We start from the raw sequence: 18,589 nt of genomic DNA, 5'->3' as shown, positions 1-18,589 counted from the left end.
CATCTGCAAATAGTGACAATTTGACGCCTTCTTTACCAGTTTGGATTCCTTGTATGTCTTTGTTTTGTCTGATTGCGGTGGCTAGGACCCCCAGTAGTATGTTGAATAGCAGTGAGGAGAGTGGACATCCCTGTCATGATCCCAATCTTAGAGGAAAACCTCTCAGCTTCTCACTGTTAAGTATGATGTTGGTTGTGGGTTTGTCATATATGGCCTTTATTATGTTGAGGAACTTGCCCTCTATACCCATTTTGTTGAGAGTTTTTATCATGAAAGGATATTGAATTTTGTTGAATGCTTTTTCAGCATCTAGGGAGATGATCATGTGGTTTTTGTCCTTCTTTTTGTTGATGTGGTGGATGATGTTGATGGAATTTCGAATGTTGTACCATCTTTGCATCCCTGAGATGAATCCCACTTGATCATGGTGTATGATCCTCGTGATGTATTTTTGAATTTGGTTTGCTAATATTTTGTTGAGTATTTTTGCATCTATGTTCATCAGGGATATTGGTCTGTAATTTTCTCTTTTGGTGGGGTCTTTGCCTGGTTTTGGTATTAGGGTGATACTGGCTTCATATAACGAGTTTGGAAGTATTCCCTCCTCTTCTATTTTTTGGAAAACTTTCAGGAGAATGGGTATTCTGTCTTCTCTATATGTCTGATAAAATTCAGTGGTGAATCCTTTTTGCCTGGGAGTTTTGTTCTTGGGTAGTTTTTCCATTACCACTTCAATTTCGTTGCTGGTAATTGGTCTGTTTAGATTTTCTGTTTCTTCCTTGGTCAGTCTTGGAAGGTTATATTTTTCTAGGAAGTTGTCCATTTCTTCTAGGTTGTGCAGCTTGTTAGCATATAGATTTTCATAGTATTGTCTAATAATTTTTTATATTTCTGTGGGGTCTGTCATGATTCTTCCTTTCTCATTTCTCATTCTGTTGATTTGTGTTGATTCTCTTTTTCTCTTAATAAGTTTGGCTAGAGGCTTATCTATTTTGTTTATTTTCTCAGAGAACCAGCTCTTGGTTTCCTTGATTTTTTGTATTGTTTTATTCTTCTCAATTTTATTTATTTCTTCTCTGATCTTTATTATGTCCCTCCTTCTGCTGACTTTAGGCCTCATTTGTTCTTCTTTTTCCAAGTTCAATAATTGTGACTTCAGACTATTCATTCGAAATTGTTCTTCCTTCTTTAAAAAGGCCTAGATTGCTGTATACTTTCCTCTTAGAACTGCCTTTGCTGCATCCACAGAAGTTGGGGCTTTGTGTTTTTGTTGTCATTTGTCTCCATGTATTGCTTGATCTCTGTTTTAATTTGTTTATTGATCCATTGATTCTTTAGGAGCATGTTGTTAAGCCTCCATGTGTTTATGAGGCTTTTTGTTTTCTTTGTACAATTTATTTCTAGTTTTATGCCTTGGTGGTCTGAGATGTTGATTGGTAGAATTTCAATCTTTTTGAATTTACTGAGTGTGTCTTTGTGGCCTGGTATGTGTCTAGTCTGGAAAATGTTCCGTGTGCACTTGAGAAGAATGTGTATCCTGCTGCTTTTGGGTGTAGAGTTCTGTAGATGTCTGTTAGCTCCATATATTCTAGTGTGTTGTTGAGTGCCTCTTTGTCCTTACTTATTTTCTGTCTGGTGGATCTGTCCTTTGGAGTGATTTGTGTGTTGAAGTCTCCTAGAACATATACATTGCATTCTATTTCCTCCTTTAATTCTGTTAGTATTTGTTTCACATATGTTGGTTCTCATGTATTGGGTGCATATTTATTTATAATGGTTATGTCTTCTTGTTGGACTGACCCCTTTATCATTATGTAATGTCCTTCTTTATGTCTTGTTACTGTCTTTGTTTTGAAGTGTATTTTGTCTCTTACAAGTACTGCAACACCTCTTTTTTCTCCCTGTTGTTTGCATGACACATATTTTTCCATCCTTTGACTTTTAGTCTGTGTGTCTCTTTGGGTTTGAGGTGAGTCTCTTGTAAGCAGCGTATAGATGGGTCTTCTTTTTTTCCATTCAGTGACCCTGTGTTTTTTGAATTCTGCATTCAGTCCATTTAAATTTGGGGTAATTATTGAAAGATATGTACTTATTGCCATTTCAGGCTTTAGATTTGTGGTTACCAAAGTTTCAGTGTACCTTCTTTTCTATCTAACAATCCAACTTAACTCTTTTATTAAGCTATTATAAACACCGTCTGGTGATTCTTTATTTCTCTCCCTTCTTATTCCTCCTCCTCCATTCTTTATATGTTAGGTGTTTTATTCTGTACTCTTTTGTGTTTCCTTTTATTGCTTTTGAGAGTAGCTCATATTATTTTTTACCTTTAGTTAGTATTTGGTTTTTCTGTTTGTTGTGATTTTATTTTCTTCATTGACATCAGTGCTTCCTTCTAGATCAGTCCCTTTAAAATATCCTGTAAAGGTGGTTTGTGGGAGGCAAACTCCCTCAACTTTTGCTTGTCTGGGAATTGTTTAATCCCTCCTTCATATTTAAATGATAATCGTGCTGGATACAGTATTCTTGATTCAAGGCTCTTCTGTTTCATTGCATGAAATATATCATACCATTCTCTTCTGGCCTGTAAGGTTTCTGTTGAGAAGTCTGATGATAGCCTGATGGGTTTTCTTTTGTAGGTGACTTTTTTTTCTCTCTCTGGCTGCCTTTAATACTCTGTCCTTTTCTTTGATCTTTGCCATTTTAATTATTATATGTCTTGGTGTTGTCCTCCTTGGGTCCCTTGTGTTGGGACTTCTGTGGGCTTCCATGGTCTGAGAGACTATTTCCTCACCCAATTTGGGGACGTTTTCAGCAATTATTTCTTCAAAGACAGTTTCTATCCCTTTTTCTCTCTCTTCTTTTTCTGGTTCTCCTGTAATGTGAATATTGGTCTGTTTGGATTGGTCATACAATTCTCTTAATATTCTTTCGTTCCTGGAGATCCTTTTTTCTCTGCCTCAGCTTCTCTGTGTTCCTGTTCTCTTATTTATATTCCATTAATGGCCTCTTGCTCCTCATCCAGTCTGCTCTTAAATCCTTCCAGAGGTTGTTTTATTTCTGCATTCTCCCTCCCAACTTGATCCTTTAGCTCTTGCATATTTCTCTGCATGTCCATCAGCATATTTATGACCTTTATTTTGAATTCTTTTTCAGGAATATTGATTAAATCTATCTCCCCAGGCCCTCTCTCAGGGGTTGTCTTGGTAATTCTGGACTGGACCAAATTCTTCTGTCTTTTCATGGTGATAGAGGTAGTTATAGGCAGGTAGCACATGTGTCAGCTGGGAGAACAAAGTCCTTTCCTTTTTACTGGTCTCCTTGCCCTTCTCTGCTGCCTGTGTCCATTACCCACACACCTGGTGCAGCCTCCGGATTAATCCCTTAAGCTGCCATGGGTGGGGTCACTGTCAGAGTAGCTAGAGCCCTCCGGGGAGTGACAGGCTTGCTGGTTGTGCTCTCCTGCAAGAACAGTGCCCCTTTGTGCCTTGCCCCAATTTCCTCTGCCTGTGTTGGGCAGTTACACATTGGTGGCGGCCTCTGGGTCTGGCCCAAGTGGCTGCACACTGGGAGGAGATTCTGGGCAGCTGCTGTGGGCATAGCCACTCCCTGGTTGCTCAGCCGCTGCGTGTGCATGCCGGGCTGCTCTCCAGCTGCTTGGTCACTGCAGTGGGGCCATGCTGGAGGGGGAATGACTGGAAGGCTGTTTATCCCTGCGAGGGGCCACAGGACTTCATTGCGTCCTCGGGTGCTGGGGCACCCAATGTTCCCCAGGATTCCCAGCTGCTGGGCTATGTGTGCCAGGCCGCTTCCATCCAGCTATGTGGCCCCTGTCTCTTTAAGACTTTCAAAAATCACTTGCTTTACTTTAGTCCCAGGGGAGCCAGCTGTGGGGACCTGTTCACAGATTTTACTTTTCCTTTTCTCCAATATCCCATACACCATGCAATGAGTGTCTGTGCTCCCAGTGCAGACTACTAGGGCTGGTTATTTAGCAGCCCTGTGCTTCCACTCCCTCCCTGCTCTGACTCCTTTCTTCCCACTGGGGAGCTGGGGTGGGGTGAGTGCTCGGGTCCCTCCAGGCCGTAGCTTGTATCTTACCCCCTTCGTGAGGTGCTGAGTTCTTGCAGACGTAGATGTAGCCTGGCTATTGTACTGTATCTTCTGGTCTCTCTGTTAGGAATAGTTGTATTTTTTATATTTTCAAAAATATATATGGTTTTGGGAGGAGATTTCCACTGCCCTACTCATGCTGCCATCTTGGCTCCTCTCCCCTGTGTGTGCATAGTTATGATTTTTATTTTGAAATCTTTTTCAGGAAGATTGGTGAGTTCAGTTTCACTTAGCCCTCTTTCTGGTATTTGTAGGATTTTGGTTTGTACCAGGTTCTTTTAATGTTTCATATTTGTAAAAATAACTTGGTGTAGGCAGCACTCTCTAGTGCCTGAAGCTCTACTCTCTGTAGCTGTTCAGCCCCTGGAGTGATGGTGGGTTTCGCAGGGCAATTGCACTTGTGCCTGCCAGGAGGAAAGAGCTCTTTCCTGCTTCCTGGCTGCAGTACTTGCCTCCCCTGCCAAGGCCAGTGGGCCAGTTGTGCAGGGAGGAGCCTCTATGCTATGCCCTTGTAGCTGTTGTAGGTGGGGTTGTCCTCTGGCTGGCTTGGTGCAGTGGTGGGGGCAGCAGGTTTGCAAGCTGGTGCCTGTGAGGAGGAAGGAGCGACAGGCTGCAAATTTCAGTGCAGGGCCTTGGAGCTGCATTGTCAACCAGGCAGATGGAGTGTCTGAAGCTCCAGAAGTTCCCAACCTGTTGGGCTGAATGTGCTGGGACAATTTTTTCCACTTGTCCTTTCTTCTGAGCAGCAAGCTCTGTGCAATCCTTGCCCTTTTAGCAGGCCTCTCACTGTTGGGAAATCTCTCAGAGTGCCCACCTTTCTTTTATCCCAGAGCAGCCGGTTGTGAGTACCTGTTCTCCACAGGTGGCTGGAATCTTAGTCTCTCCAAGTATTCTGCCTTTCTTAACTTTCCAACCCCACTTATCTCCAGAACACCATGTAATGTTTGGTTCACGGTCCCAGAGCCAATCTCCAGGGCTGGGTGTTCAGCAGTCCTAGACCTCCACCCCCTCCCCATTCCATTTCTCTTCCTCCCACTGATGAGATGGGATGGGGGAGGGGCTTGGGTCCCTCCAGATCACAGCTTTGGTTCTTTACTCTTTTCTGTGAGGTCTGCTGTTTTCCCCTCATGTAGGCAGTCCATCACAACCTTCTTTCCTGTTGCTTTTTTCAGGATTAGTTGTATTTGCTTTATTTTCATAGTATATGTGGTTTTAGGATGAGGTTTCTGTCTCATCTTTCATGCTGCCATCTTTAACTCAGTTCTCCCATGTGTTTGCTTTATTTTGTGGAGTTGTAAGGGGGTCCTTTTATATTCTGGATGTTAATTCTCTATCAGATACATGATTTGCAAATATTTTCTCCCATTGCTTTTCAGTTTGTTGATTGTGTCCTTTGATGTAAAGTTTTTAATTTCTAAAAAGATTTAAAGATGGTTTCACTTTGTTGATTTTTTTCTTTTTTTAAAAGACTTCTTGTATTTTGGATGTAATATTTATCTCACTGAATTTTAATTACAGGATCTTTTTGGTTTTGTTTATTTGCCTTTCCCTAGGGTTCCTTTTCTTTATGACTCTTTTTGTTTGTCTCTGTGTTTCATATTAGAGTTTTCCTCACATATCTGGTAATCAATTGTTGCCTATTCATATTTAATAATGAAGTCCTAAACTACTGAATAGAAATTCTATATGCTGAATGGAAATTCTAGGTGTCTGATGAAATGAGCACTCCAACTTGTGTGATTTGTTGGGAAATCTCGGCCATCCTCCAAGTGGAACCTTAAGTACCAATATTTACCAGTTTTTCCTCTTAGGCCAGTTTATTCAAAGAACTCTCCACTCTTCTAACTGGGATGAAAGAGGACTGGAAGCATTTTCCTAGGATCTCAGTACAAAGTAGGATTCGGTTTGTGTAGTGACTTTTTTTTTTTTTAAATAAACTACCTCATTCCTGAACTCCATTGTGACTCTCATGCCAGGTTAATCTTTTGATCAATTTTTTGATCTTCTGATCTCTGGTCTTCTGTTTTTCTTCATGCCCTGTATGAATGAACTGGTGGAGAGTTTTGGGCATTGGACCCTATCTACTCTTTTTAAAGATTTCAACCAATCCTCTTGCTTTCAGCCCTGTCTAAACTGGTGGAATCAGTGATACCTGGCTTATCCAGTTCTTGAGAATTCTCAAGATTCTGTAACTTACTGAATTTTTGACACATCATTAGCTTGCTTCTTATTGGATTTTCTGTTACAGATTCAGGCTTCATTTTTGCTGGTCTATTAGGCTACTTCTCATTTATTGCTTTTCAGTTTCTAGATGTTGTTGACATCCCTCATATGCTGCAATTAGCCCCGTAGGTTTGTGTGTGTGTGTGTGTGTGCATGTGTACTTCAAGTTTTTAATTCCTTTTCCTCTCGTTTTGGTGGGATTTCAGGGGGTAGCAGGGGAAAAAAACCAATTATATTAAATCTGCCAAGTTCACTCATGAATTTATAATTAAGAGAAAAAATCTTGAAATAAAAAAAGTGATTATATAGATAGTCAAAATTGATTTGCTGGCTAATTCAAATTAAAAATAAAATGTTTTGTTACAGTAAGGCTATGAGGAAAAATGGAAATAGTGAATTGCTTACATTAGATTTTTATTTCAATTTTTCTCTTTTGACTAATTTTTTGTAATAGAATGCAAAGAGGGAACACATGATTTAAGAGATTATAGTAACAAAAATGCTTGTAATCCTTAAGGAAATATGCAGAATACAAATTTGTAGTTACAGCTGGAGTACATATTTTATTTTACAAATATGTAAATTGAGGATTTCAGGATTAACAGGTGGTTCTTTATTTTCCCTCTGCTTTCAGAAATTGTTAAGATAAATACTGTTTACTTTTGCTTCATTGTATTCAGAGTGCTTTGATGTTTATCATTGGTCAGTTTGAGTCTCCACAAGGGTGAGAAACAATGTCTGGATTGGAGCAAGGCAAAAACAGAACGGACTAGACAAAGGGCTAAACATCATTGAAGACTCTGGACTCTGAGAGAGGCAAGCTGCTTTTAAAGCAGTTGTTTGACAGTTTTTCTGGATGCTGTGACTGCTGGTGTCTTTGGACTGCCTTTCTATTATAAAAACTGGGCATACTTTTGATTGTGAACATGTCAGTCAGACCTGTTGGGAGTGAGCTTCTCTAGAATGGAGGAAGGGAGGAGCGGTATTTTCTCTCTCCTGTAGTTTAATATGTTCTCTAAATTTTGTAATAATAGTATCTATTAACTCCCAGTAAAGAGAAGTTCAAGAAATGTCCAACTGATGGGATCAAGAGGATGCAGAAGGGGTAGGTCATGAAGAAGAGGAAGGATCCTGGGTGCCTGGAGGAAGGGGTGTAGAGCTCCAAACAGGTCAGTGTAGAATCCTCTAAGGGAGGAATCCCTATCCCTAGCCCTTAACAAGAGTGGCTGTAGGTGCACCTACGATCCCACCAACCCTGCACATAGCTCGTTAGAATGCAAATGAGCTTTTGCCCAGAACTGAACTTTGGTGGTTTAAGGAGATACTGGTAAATTATTTGAAACTCCTCTTTTCAAAAGGTGGCATCTAAGTCCCCCTATTCCTTGAATCTAAGCTGAACTTAGTAACCAGTTAATCAATAGAGTATGGTGGAAATGGTGCTATGAAACATAGGAAGCTAGGTTCAAAAAGGCAATATATGTTTTACTTGGTTCACTGGAATAGTCACCCTGGAGCCTTGAACCACCATGTGAGAATTTTATCACCTTAAGGCTGCCATGATGAGAAGAAGCCTAAACCAGCCTATATGGAAAGACCACACAGAGAGCACTTGAGATCTTAGAACAGAGAGAGATGCCTGGCCAGCCACCAGCTACTTCAGTCATGATGGTCTTCTAGCTCCAGCTTTCCTTTGATTACAGCTACATAGGAGACCTTGAGCCATAATTCTCCAGCTGAGAGATTTGTGACCCCCAGAAATAGGAGAGACAAGAGAATGACTATTGTTGTTTTTAGCCAAAAAAGGGTAATATTAATTGACACAGCTGAAGATAATTGATTTATAGTACCAGAAAGTTTTCCAATTATCTATTGCTACATAACAAACTACCCCAGAACTTAGTGGTATAAAGCATGCATTTTATTATGTTCATAGATGCTATGGATCAAGAATTCAGACATGGCCCAATTTTATAGTCAATAACAATATGCTATATGGCAATAAAATATGCTGAAATGAACAGGGCTGGTAAACAAGTTTCTTCCTTACTCAAAATTTGTACTGACATGATGGTGAGAGCCATCACTGGAGAGAAATAACTGTGAAATTTGTTGACGCTGAGTAGTAAGAAAGAGCCACTCTGTACTCATTATTGTCAGCTGAACTTGATCATTACAGGCTGGGAAGAGATGTGAGAAGTGGGCACAAGAAAATACTTCAGTATTTCTGAAGACATATTGTTTAATTAAGCATTTTGAAATGGAAATGGATCACTCAGTAGATATACTGGTTTTATCCAACCATAGAATTATTTTTATAACTAGGATATAAGCAAAACTTCAAAATGCATTTGTTCTACAGATTTTCCTTGAAATTTGAGAATGCTTACATTATCTAGTATATCCATAGTTAGACACATGTTTACTAAATTCAGTGGCATTCTCTTTAAAAGAAATATTTTGTTACCCAAGAAATGATGTGTTTTCCTGATACTCTTAAATAGGGGCATTTGGATTTCATCTACTGCTGCAGATTGAGCATCTCATCTAAAGGAATAGTTAGCCAGTAATGAAGTTACCACTGTCAAAACAGCGTTGACTCCAAGAATATCATCATCTTGGGAGAATAAAGAATTCTGAGTTGTGAATAATACTAACATATTTCTTTTTCTTACAGAGCTCATCTACCAAAGACTCGCTTAAAATTCTGCCAATTAATTAGAGCTGCTCTAATTTTGAGCTGCTTTTTGCTGTGACAGAAAAGATACGATGTGAAGTCAGGTCAGGGAAGGGTTGGACCTGAGGACAGAATCATTCTTTGAAAAACTCCTGGGTTTTTACTAACATAATCAGCACACTAACATTTAATACTTACTTAGTTATTTAACCTCATCTTTGTGTCAAAGACATAATTGATCTTTCTCCTGTAGGAGGAACACAGAATAACAGTCCCTGATTTTGTATGTCTCTGTTCTATAATGACAGGCTGTCATTTTCTGTAATTACCCAGAGATGAGGAACAATGTGTGTAGGCTGAATGTAGTTGCTTAGTAACCACCTTTTAAAACTTTCTTAAATGTAATTGCTTTTTTTGCCAGAGAAACATTGATTTAGCTAATTTGCATTAAACCACTCTCTAAGCCATTCAACTTATTAAACACCCCTGTGCTTTTTATTTCAACTTATTTGTCTTTTAAATTCTGTTAAGGTAAGCCACCTTTGTTATGATCACTATTTGTCTTTAAACAAAGTGAGACTTCCAAATGATTATCTGTACATTGTCATTTTCCCCATTGTTTTTCTGTATCTCTATTCATATTGCTTTTTGAACTGAGGATAGAAACTGGTAAAGAATCATGAAAATCCCCAGTTCCACTCTGAATAATTCTTGATTCTAAGCACCACCTATCTGTTTTTCTTTAACTGTGTATGAAAATTTGCATGGTTTGAATGTTCTCTTGGCTTCTGTCCCTGGTCTCATATCTTGCTGTTAATCAAATGTCTATATTGCTATTTAAGGAAATATGGAGTCTGGGAAGACAGCTAGCATATAACTTCATTTATTATGGTATGTTTACCAATGTATACTGACTTGAAGGAGGAAATGATTAAAAGCTATAAAAATACTTATTGGTAGTGTTGCGGGGTAATCTTTCAAATCATTAATTGTGGCACTATTTCAAGTCCACCATGTATAGTTGCCCACTTTTTCCCAATTGGCAGAGAGAACTTCTATTAATGTAGGAATAATTCACAGCTGAGAACAAAGCCAAGTTACTCTCTGATTCTAAGTTTGAGATGAGTGTGAACTAGAAGAAAGCAGAAATGGATTGAAGTGAAAGAACATGCTTATATTTATGCCCCTAATCATCAAACTTAATAAGTGACATCCAAGCCAGAGGAGAAGTGAGAGTTTGGAAAGAGGACAAAAGAAAAATAAAAGCAGCTTAGTGACTTCGGTCTTTGAACCCTACTCATGTATGTGTCTCCACACTCTCAAGTCTTCCTTATGTCTCAGTGTCCCAGAGAGGAAATTTGCAGTAACTGCAAGTCTCAGAGGAAAATTTCTTGCTCCATGTTGGTTCATCAAAGTGGCATAATGGTATAGATGAAAAAGCTGTCCAGAGAACCCCCACCCTCCCCCCAAAAAACCAACTTTTCCCATGGATCCTGAGATCCAGTTATTACTGACAACCTAGCACAAGGATCTGAAAGTTAGGCAAGACTGCGATCTCGGAACCCATCTGTCACAAATTCACCTGGCAGGGTTGAGAAGGTTTTCATCAAAAGAATGCTGCTTGTACTTCCACACATGATCTCTGCCTGAGGAAGCGCTGAACACTGTGAGCCGATAGGAGAGACAAGTTACAGCTCCAGCAGGAACCAGCAAACACACGAGTTCAGAGAAGCGACATGTAGTCTACCAATTCTGCATGCTCCCATACTTCCCTAGGACTCAGATACTACCCCAGAGAGATGGATGGAGGAAGGAGAACATTCAGTTCACTAAGATTTAACCTAGGAAGTGATTTGATTCCAAGTTGGAATTGATAGAGTGAAAAATCACTGCTGGACCGACAGAATCCAGGAACTACTTGTTTTAAGTTGCCTCCCATTAGACAGATTGGGGAAAGAGATTTTATTGGTTTATACGAGACAAAGAAAGTGAGCATGCTTTCACCCTGTTTAATCTCTACCTGTGTGGCTTAATCCAGTTTTAGGTCAAGATGCAGGCATTGAGGGGAAGAGGCTGGAAGGAGCAGAGGCGTATATTGTAGTTTCTGTCCCGTATGGGACAGTCTGGTGCCATGATCAAGAGTAGACAATCTGAAACATGTAACCCTGGTTTGAATCGTGGCTCCAATGATTGGCAGTTTTATGTTTTCGGGCAAATTTTTTGATTCTACTGAATCTGATTTTCCTCATCTTCAGAAATATGATAATATGCAATCTCATGGGGTTGTGGTGAGGTTTTGAGATTAAATATACTTGTGGTGCATAGTGTCTGGAACACAATCACTTGCCCTCCGGAATTCTCCTTTATCCCTTCTTTTCCCTCCCCAGCAGGAAGGAAGGCTCCACGTGGGCAGCACTTCTTTCATAGTCACTTTTGTATCCAGTGTCTGGCACATAGTAGGTGTCCAGTAGTACTTGAATGAAAAAATTGGGGAGGAGCTCTAGTAAGATCACTGGGAGGATTAAAGCAGGTTCTACCCACAGGGTAAGTCTCAGATGAAGGGAATAAGATCTCTGAGGGGTGCAAGTAAAGGCACAAGGTTGTAAATGGCAAGTCTGGGGAACAGGTTTTGATCAGAATGAGGGAAATAGAACACAATCATACTCATGTGTACACATATGTTTACAACAAAAAGGGAACAGAAATCCATGGTCCATATAGACAAAAATTCCTGAGTTATGACAGCATACCTTTATAGACTACTGGTTGTGTTTTCCAACAGTGTGTGCATATTTATAGGGAAGTGCATGTGTGTCTGTTCCTAATGTTTGTTTCTGAGTGTCTATAAAATACTTGGGGTGTATTTTTCAATCTTAACCTGATTATTTTGGATCTATCTATTATACGTAAACTGAGTTTTTCTGTATGAAAGATGTAAATAGAATTTAGCTACATCACAAGGTTAGCACTAATACTTTAAGAATATTTAAGAGCTTATAAAGATGAAGAAAAATGTAAAATATCTTCATTTGACATTTTAAGACCACTGCAGGATTTCAGAATATAGTTAATCCTTAGGCATGGCTCATTTATAAAATGGGTAACAGACTTGATGTTGGAATAAGAGCAGAATCTTAAAGGATAATGGGATTAGGGCATAGAATACCTACCCCCCAATAAAAACTTTTAAAATATAATGTTTGTAGTTTTTAAAATTTCTATAACTCCTGGGAACAGTGAATAATGATTTTCTGAAGGAAAAAAATTTATATTTCTAATGTTTGAAGAGATTTAATATCCTTGACATAGTAAATGATGCTATTTAACTCTGTTTTCTTGAAAAACCTCATTATTTGATTTCCATTATTTGGCACATAGAAGATACCATATGCACAAAGTGATCTTCCCTAATAGTATGACATTCTCATCAAGCCATAAACAAATGTCTTTTTATTAGTGAGAAGCAGAAAAGGTTAGTTCTTGGGGTGTTTTGAAAATAACTATTTGAATATGCCATCATTCAATAATGTAGAACAAATGTTTCATGCTTCCTGTAAAGATCTTTCTGAGACTAGCAGTAGGAAAGAGAATAGTTGGAGAAGCTAATAATAGAATCCAGCTAGCAGGCAAGAGTTGGTCTAGTGAGTCCCAAACTTTAGTATTGTATGAACCACCTGAAGAATTTGTTAAACTGCAGCTCTCGTGGTACCATACCCAGGGATTTTGGTTTAACGGATGGTATTGATTGAACGGTAGCCTCCAAAAAGGTATATTCACATTCTGTTCCCTAAAGTCTGTGAATGTGACCTTATTTGGAAAAGGGGTCTTTGCAGATAAAAGTAACATTCTCCAGATGGGATCACCCTGGATTGTCTGGGTGGGCACTAAATCCAATGACAAGTATTCATCTAAGAGACACAGAGAAGTGGAAATACACACAGGGGAAACAGCGATGTGAACACAGAGATTGGAGTTTTACAGCTACAAGCCAAGGAACACCTAGAGCCACTAAAAGCTAGAAAAGGCAAAGTATAATTCTTCCCTAGAGACTTCAAAGGAAGCACAGTCTTGCTGACACCTTGAGTTCCAACTTCTGGCCCCCAGAAATGTGAGAAAATACTTTTTATTTTTTAACTTTAAGGTAAATTGATATAGCAGCCCTACGAAACTACTATAGGTGCAGACCAAAAACTTCCATTTCCTACAAGCCAGTGTTGCTGGTAAGTGGACCATGATTTGAATTGCACTGATTTAGTGGATGCTGTCAGTGTAGAAGAAAAGGAAATCAGGTCTAATAATGTTCCATAGGTCAGTTGAATGCAGTAAGTTTAGATCATCAAACTGTCTAGGATATCTGATGATGAGGAAGAATGAAACTAAGTTTGCTTGACTTGCTTTCTCTCCTCTTTGATACTTTCTACTGCTTGGGTGTTCTATGCTCACATGGCCTGCTAACTGCTGGTTATCCTCAGACCTCAGGTCAAACTTTTGTTTCCTGGATGGGAGTTCAGGTTTAGCTTGTATTGTAACACTTGAGTAGCACTCTGTATTTTTTTGTAGCATTCATTATCATTGTAATGATTGCTTCAATGTCTGTCTTTTTGGAACATTGTGAATTTTTGAAGGACAGAGGCCATAAAAATCTCATTCATTGCTCTATCCCTCTTCCTACCCCAGAGACTGGTACCTAGTAGGTATTCAAAATACACCCCAGTGGAAGGAAACGATGAATGGAAAGTGAGCCCTTCCCTAACTAAGGTAGAATTAGAGGTTCAGAGATTACTACTTTTAGCAGAATGTTTGCCTTTTCTCTGCTGACTGTAGATTTTCTATTAAGCAGATTTAGTAGATAAAATCAGGTGTTAGAAGTGGACCAACAAATGATCATTAAGTACTTCTTTCTGTGCAGAATGATTTACTGAGTTAGATGTTCTGAATCAAAATACATGCTTTATAAATATATTCAGACACCATCAGCTCCAATGATTGGTATGATTATGATTTCCACCTCTGAGGCAAGTTGACATTCTGTCAGTTTGTGTTATACACATCCCCAAAGAGATGACACTCTGGAAAGTACTCGTTTTAATATCTTCAAAATATTTATGTTTTAATTAGGCTTTGAAACTGCAGCTTCTTATTTTTTTCTAATCAACAATATAAAGTTAGCTTTTTGAGCGGACCATCACTTTTCATTTCTAAGAACAAAATGACCAAGTTTGTTACCATAACTACCTAACATGGGCCAGGATTTAATTGTTAAAGTCCCAGGTGAGCGTGCAGATTGGTATCAACTGTGGTGAGGTCACTAGCTCCAGTTCCAGCTATGCAAGGTGACCCAGGAGATTTCAGCAGAAATTATTATCTAACAGGAGCTCCTCCTTCTTCTGTGGAATATCCTTTAAAAAAAACTTTGAAGTTTACTTTTTCTCTCAGCTTTATTGAGGTGTTGACAAAATTGGAATACATTAAAAATGTATGTCGTGATGATTTGATATATGTAATACATTGTGAAAGGATTCATTCAGTGGGATATCTTAAAGGGTTTTTATCAACTAGATAATATTCTGTGATTAGCTACTAGCTGACTATATTTTGCTAGTAAGTGCAGTTTTGAGTTAAAATCTTTTGAGTCCAAGTTTTGTATTCATGCCTATATGAATCCAAAAGACCATATTCTTCTCATAAGAACACATTGAAAAGTAAAAAATAAGCAGTTCTACTTCAGGCTATGATGTGAAAGTGTGATACTGTGATTTATAAGAAATACATCTTTGGCCATTAAGACGATAAAAGATATATTTTTCATACATATTTGGTCTTCACCCATGGTTACTGGCTCACAGCTCCCAAATCCGCTCAGTTTTCCTGAGCATTAAGAGCAATAGGAGCATCTTTTATCATAATATTTAGTCTCTTGTCCTCCAGTTTCTGAAATTACTTCAGAACCATAAAGGTGCAGTGGGTGTCTTGTTATTTATAACAAGCCCCTTTCCACCACAACTGGGTTTATGTTAATGAGGTGACTTTGGTCCCACACCTAAGGATGGGAGCTGGCTGCCAGGAGATGAGGGTGAATAGAGGGTTGGAACTTTCAGCTATCCCTCTGCCCCATCTACTGGAAAGGGAGAGAAGCTGGAGATTGAGTTTAATCACCAACAGCCAATGATTTCATCAATACACCTATGTAATGAAGCCTCCATAAAAACTCAAATAGATGGGGCTGAGATAGCTTCCAGGTTGATGAACTCATGGCGATCTGGGGAGAGTGGTGCACTGGGAGAGGACAGAGAAGCCCTTTCCCCTTAACCTTGCTCTATGAAATCCCTCCATCCTGCTGTTTCTGAGTACATCCTTTTATAATAAACCATTAATCTGTTAAGTAAAATGTTTCTCAGGTGTGTGAACTGCCTCAGCAAATTAATTGAACCCGAGGACAGAACCTCCAATATAAAGCCCATTAGTTGGAGTCCAGGTAACAACCTGGATTTATGATTGGCATCTGAAGTGGAGGGCAGTCTTGTGGGACTGAGCCTTTAACTGGTGGAATCTGATGATCCCTTTGGGACCATAGTGTCACAGTTGAGTTGAATTGTAGGACACTTGACTGGTGTTTTGAAGAATTCTTAAATGTGTGGACAGTACCCCACGCACTCTGGAATTGGGTGCTCAGGACCTTTAGAAAGGGTGTGGAAGACTTTTTCTTGCATTACCTTTTCTTATAGCAATTTTTGTAATACTGTAAAGAATTCTGGGCCACATAAAACTCGTACTTACCTATAGGACTTGTGAAGAATGTTGGATGTAAGGAAGCCTTTACAAATGGATTGCCAGTGCTCTAAATCCTTTGACTGTATTCTTTTTCAAAATTATTTTGGGTAGTTGAAGTGTTTTGCCTCTCTTCATATAACTTTAAAGTCAGCTTATCAATTTTCATTTAGAAAAATCCTGCTGGAGTTTTGGATGGAATTGCATTGGGTCTATAGGTAATTTTGGAGATATTTGATATCTTAACAATACTGAGTTTTCCAAAGTATGAACATGGTATATCTCTTCATTTGTTTTATTCTTTAATTTCTCTCAACAGTATTCTGTAGTTTGCCATTTACTGATCATGCAGCTGTTTTGTTAACTTTATTCCTAAGTATCTTATGGCTTTTTTTCTGTTGCAAATATCATTGACTATTTAAATTAAAATTTTTAGTTTAATTACTGGCTAGGATAAATACAAATAATGTTTAAATACTGACCTTGTATCCTTTACCTTACTAAATTAACAAATACTTTTATTAACTTTTGTTGTTGATTCCTAGGGATTTTCTATGTACACACTTACATCATCTGAGAATAAAGGCAATTTTACACTTTGTTTTCTTTTTCTTTTTTTTTAATTTTGGTATCATTAATCTACAATTACATGAGGAACATTATGTTTACTGGAGTCCCCCCTTCACCAAGTCCCCCCCACATACCCCATTAGTCACTGTCCATCAGCATAGTAAGATGCTGTAAAATCACTACTTGTCTTCTCTGTGTTGCACAGCCCTCCCCGTACCTCCCCCAACATTATACATGCTAATCATAAGACCCCCTTTCTTCTTCCCTCCCTTCTCCCTCCCTTCCCACCCATCCTACCTGGTCCCTTTCCCTTTGGTAACTGTTAGTCCATTCTTGGGTTCTGTGATTCTGCTGCTGTTTTGTTCCTTCAGTTTTTCCTTTGTTCCTATACTCCACGTATGAGTGAAATCACTTGGTACCTGACTTTCTCTGACTGGCTTATTTCACTGAGCATAGTACCCTCTAACTCAATCCACATTATTGCAAATGGTAGGATTTGTTTTCTTCTTATGGCTGAATAATATTCCATTGCATATATGTACCACATCTTCTTTATCTATTCATCTACTGATGGACGCTTAGGTTGCTTCCATTTCTTGTCTATTGTAAATAGTGCTGTGATAAACATAGGGGCACATCTCTTTTTCAAACTGGGATGCTGCATTCTTAGGGTAAATTCCTAGAAGTAGGATTCCTGGGTCAAATGGTATCTCTATTTTGAGCTTTTTGAGGAACCTCCATATTGCTTTCCACAATGGTTGAACTAGTTTACATTCCCACCAGCAGTGTAGGAGGGATCCCCTTTCTCCACAACTTCACCAACATTTGCTGTTGTTTGTCTTTTGGATGGTGGCGATCCTTACTGGTGTGAGGTGATACCTCATTGTGGTTATAATTTACATTTCTTTGATGATTAGCGATGAGGAGCATCTTTTCATGTGTCTGTTGACCATCTGAATTTCTTCTTTGGAGAACTGTCTGTTCAGCTCCTCTGCCCATTTCTTAATTGGATTGTTCGCTTTTTGTTTGTTGAGCTGCATGAACTCTTTATATATTTTGGATGTCAACCCTTTATCAGATCTGTCATTTATGAATATATTCTCCCATACTGTAGGATACCTCTTTGTTCTATTGATGGTGTCCTTTACTGTACAGAAGCTTTTCAGCTTGATATAGTCCCACTTGTTCATTTTTGCTTTTGTTTCCCTTGCCCGGAGAGATAGGTTCGTGAAGAAGTCACTAATATTTACGTCCAAGGGATTTTTGCCTATGTTTTTTTCTAAGAGTTTTATGGTTTCATGACTTACATTCAGGTCTTTGATCCATTTCAAATTTACTTTTGTATATGGGGTTAGACAGTGATCCAGTTTCATTCTCTTACATGTAGCTGTCCAGTTTTGCCAGCACCAGCTGTTGAAGAGGCTGTCATTTCCCCATTGTATATCCATGGCTCCTTTATCGAATATTAAATGACCATATATGTTTGGGTTAATATCTGGAGACTCTATTCTGTTCCACTGGTCTTTGGCTCTGTTCTTGTTCCAATACCAAATTGTCTTGATTACTGTGGCTTTGTAGTAGAGCTTGAAGTTGGGGAGCAAGATCCCTCCCACTTTACTCTTCCTCCTCAGGATTGCTTTAGCTTTTCTGTGTCTTTGGTGGTTCCATATGAATTTTAGAACTATTTGTTCCAGTTCATTGAAGAATGCTGTTGGTAATTTGATGGGGATTGCATTGAATCTTTAGATTGCTTTGGGCAGGATGGACATTTTGACAATATTAATTCTTCCTAGCCAAAAACATGGGATGAGTTTCCATTTGTTAGTGTCCTCTTTAATTTCTCATAAGAATGTCTTATAGTTTTGGGGGTATAGGTCTTTCACTTCCTTGGTTAGGTTTATTCATAGGTATTTAATTTTTCTGATGCAATTGTGAATGGAATTGTTTTCCTGGTTTCTCTTTCTATTAGTTCATTGTTAGTGTATAGGAAAGCCTCAGACTTCTGTGTATTAATTTTCTATCCTGCAATTTTCCTGTATTCTGATATCAGTTCTATTAGTTTTGAAGTGGAGTCTTTAGGGTTTTTTTATGGACAATATCATGTCATCTGCAAATAGTGACAGTTTGACTTCTTTACCAATCTGGATTCCTTGTATTTCTTTGTTTTGTCTAATTGCCATGGCTAGGACCTCCAGTACTATGTTGAATAGCAGTGGGGAGAGTTGGCATCCCTGTCTTGTTCCT

The 18,589-nt window shown here is 38.8% G+C and overlaps 1 long non-coding RNA gene across 3 annotated transcripts in view; it reads left to right on the top strand.

The window, feature by feature from the left end:
- Positions 1-9,950, top strand: part of LOC118912714 (uncharacterized) — a 95,957-nt gene extending 86,007 nt beyond the window's left edge. Inside the window, exons 5-6 of one of the 3 annotated variants that reach the window (XR_005024883.2) lie at positions 7,385-7,438; positions 9,008-9,950. This is a non-coding gene — a long non-coding RNA (uncharacterized LOC118912714). Of the gene's footprint in view, positions 1-7,384; positions 7,503-9,007 lie in introns of all 3 variants that reach the window. The other 2 variants (XR_005024884.2, XR_005024882.2) reach the window with 2 other exon arrangements.
- The last annotated feature ends 8,639 nt before the right edge of the window (positions 9,951-18,589 follow it).

The sequence above is a fragment of the Manis pentadactyla genome, chromosome 2 (genome assembly GCF_030020395.1).
Source record: "Manis pentadactyla isolate mManPen7 chromosome 2, mManPen7.hap1, whole genome shotgun sequence".
NCBI classification, from domain to species: Eukaryota; Metazoa; Chordata; class Mammalia; order Pholidota; family Manidae; genus Manis; species Manis pentadactyla.
Note: the sequence above shows the minus strand (reverse complement) of the source record. Positions and strands in the feature narration are given on the sequence as shown.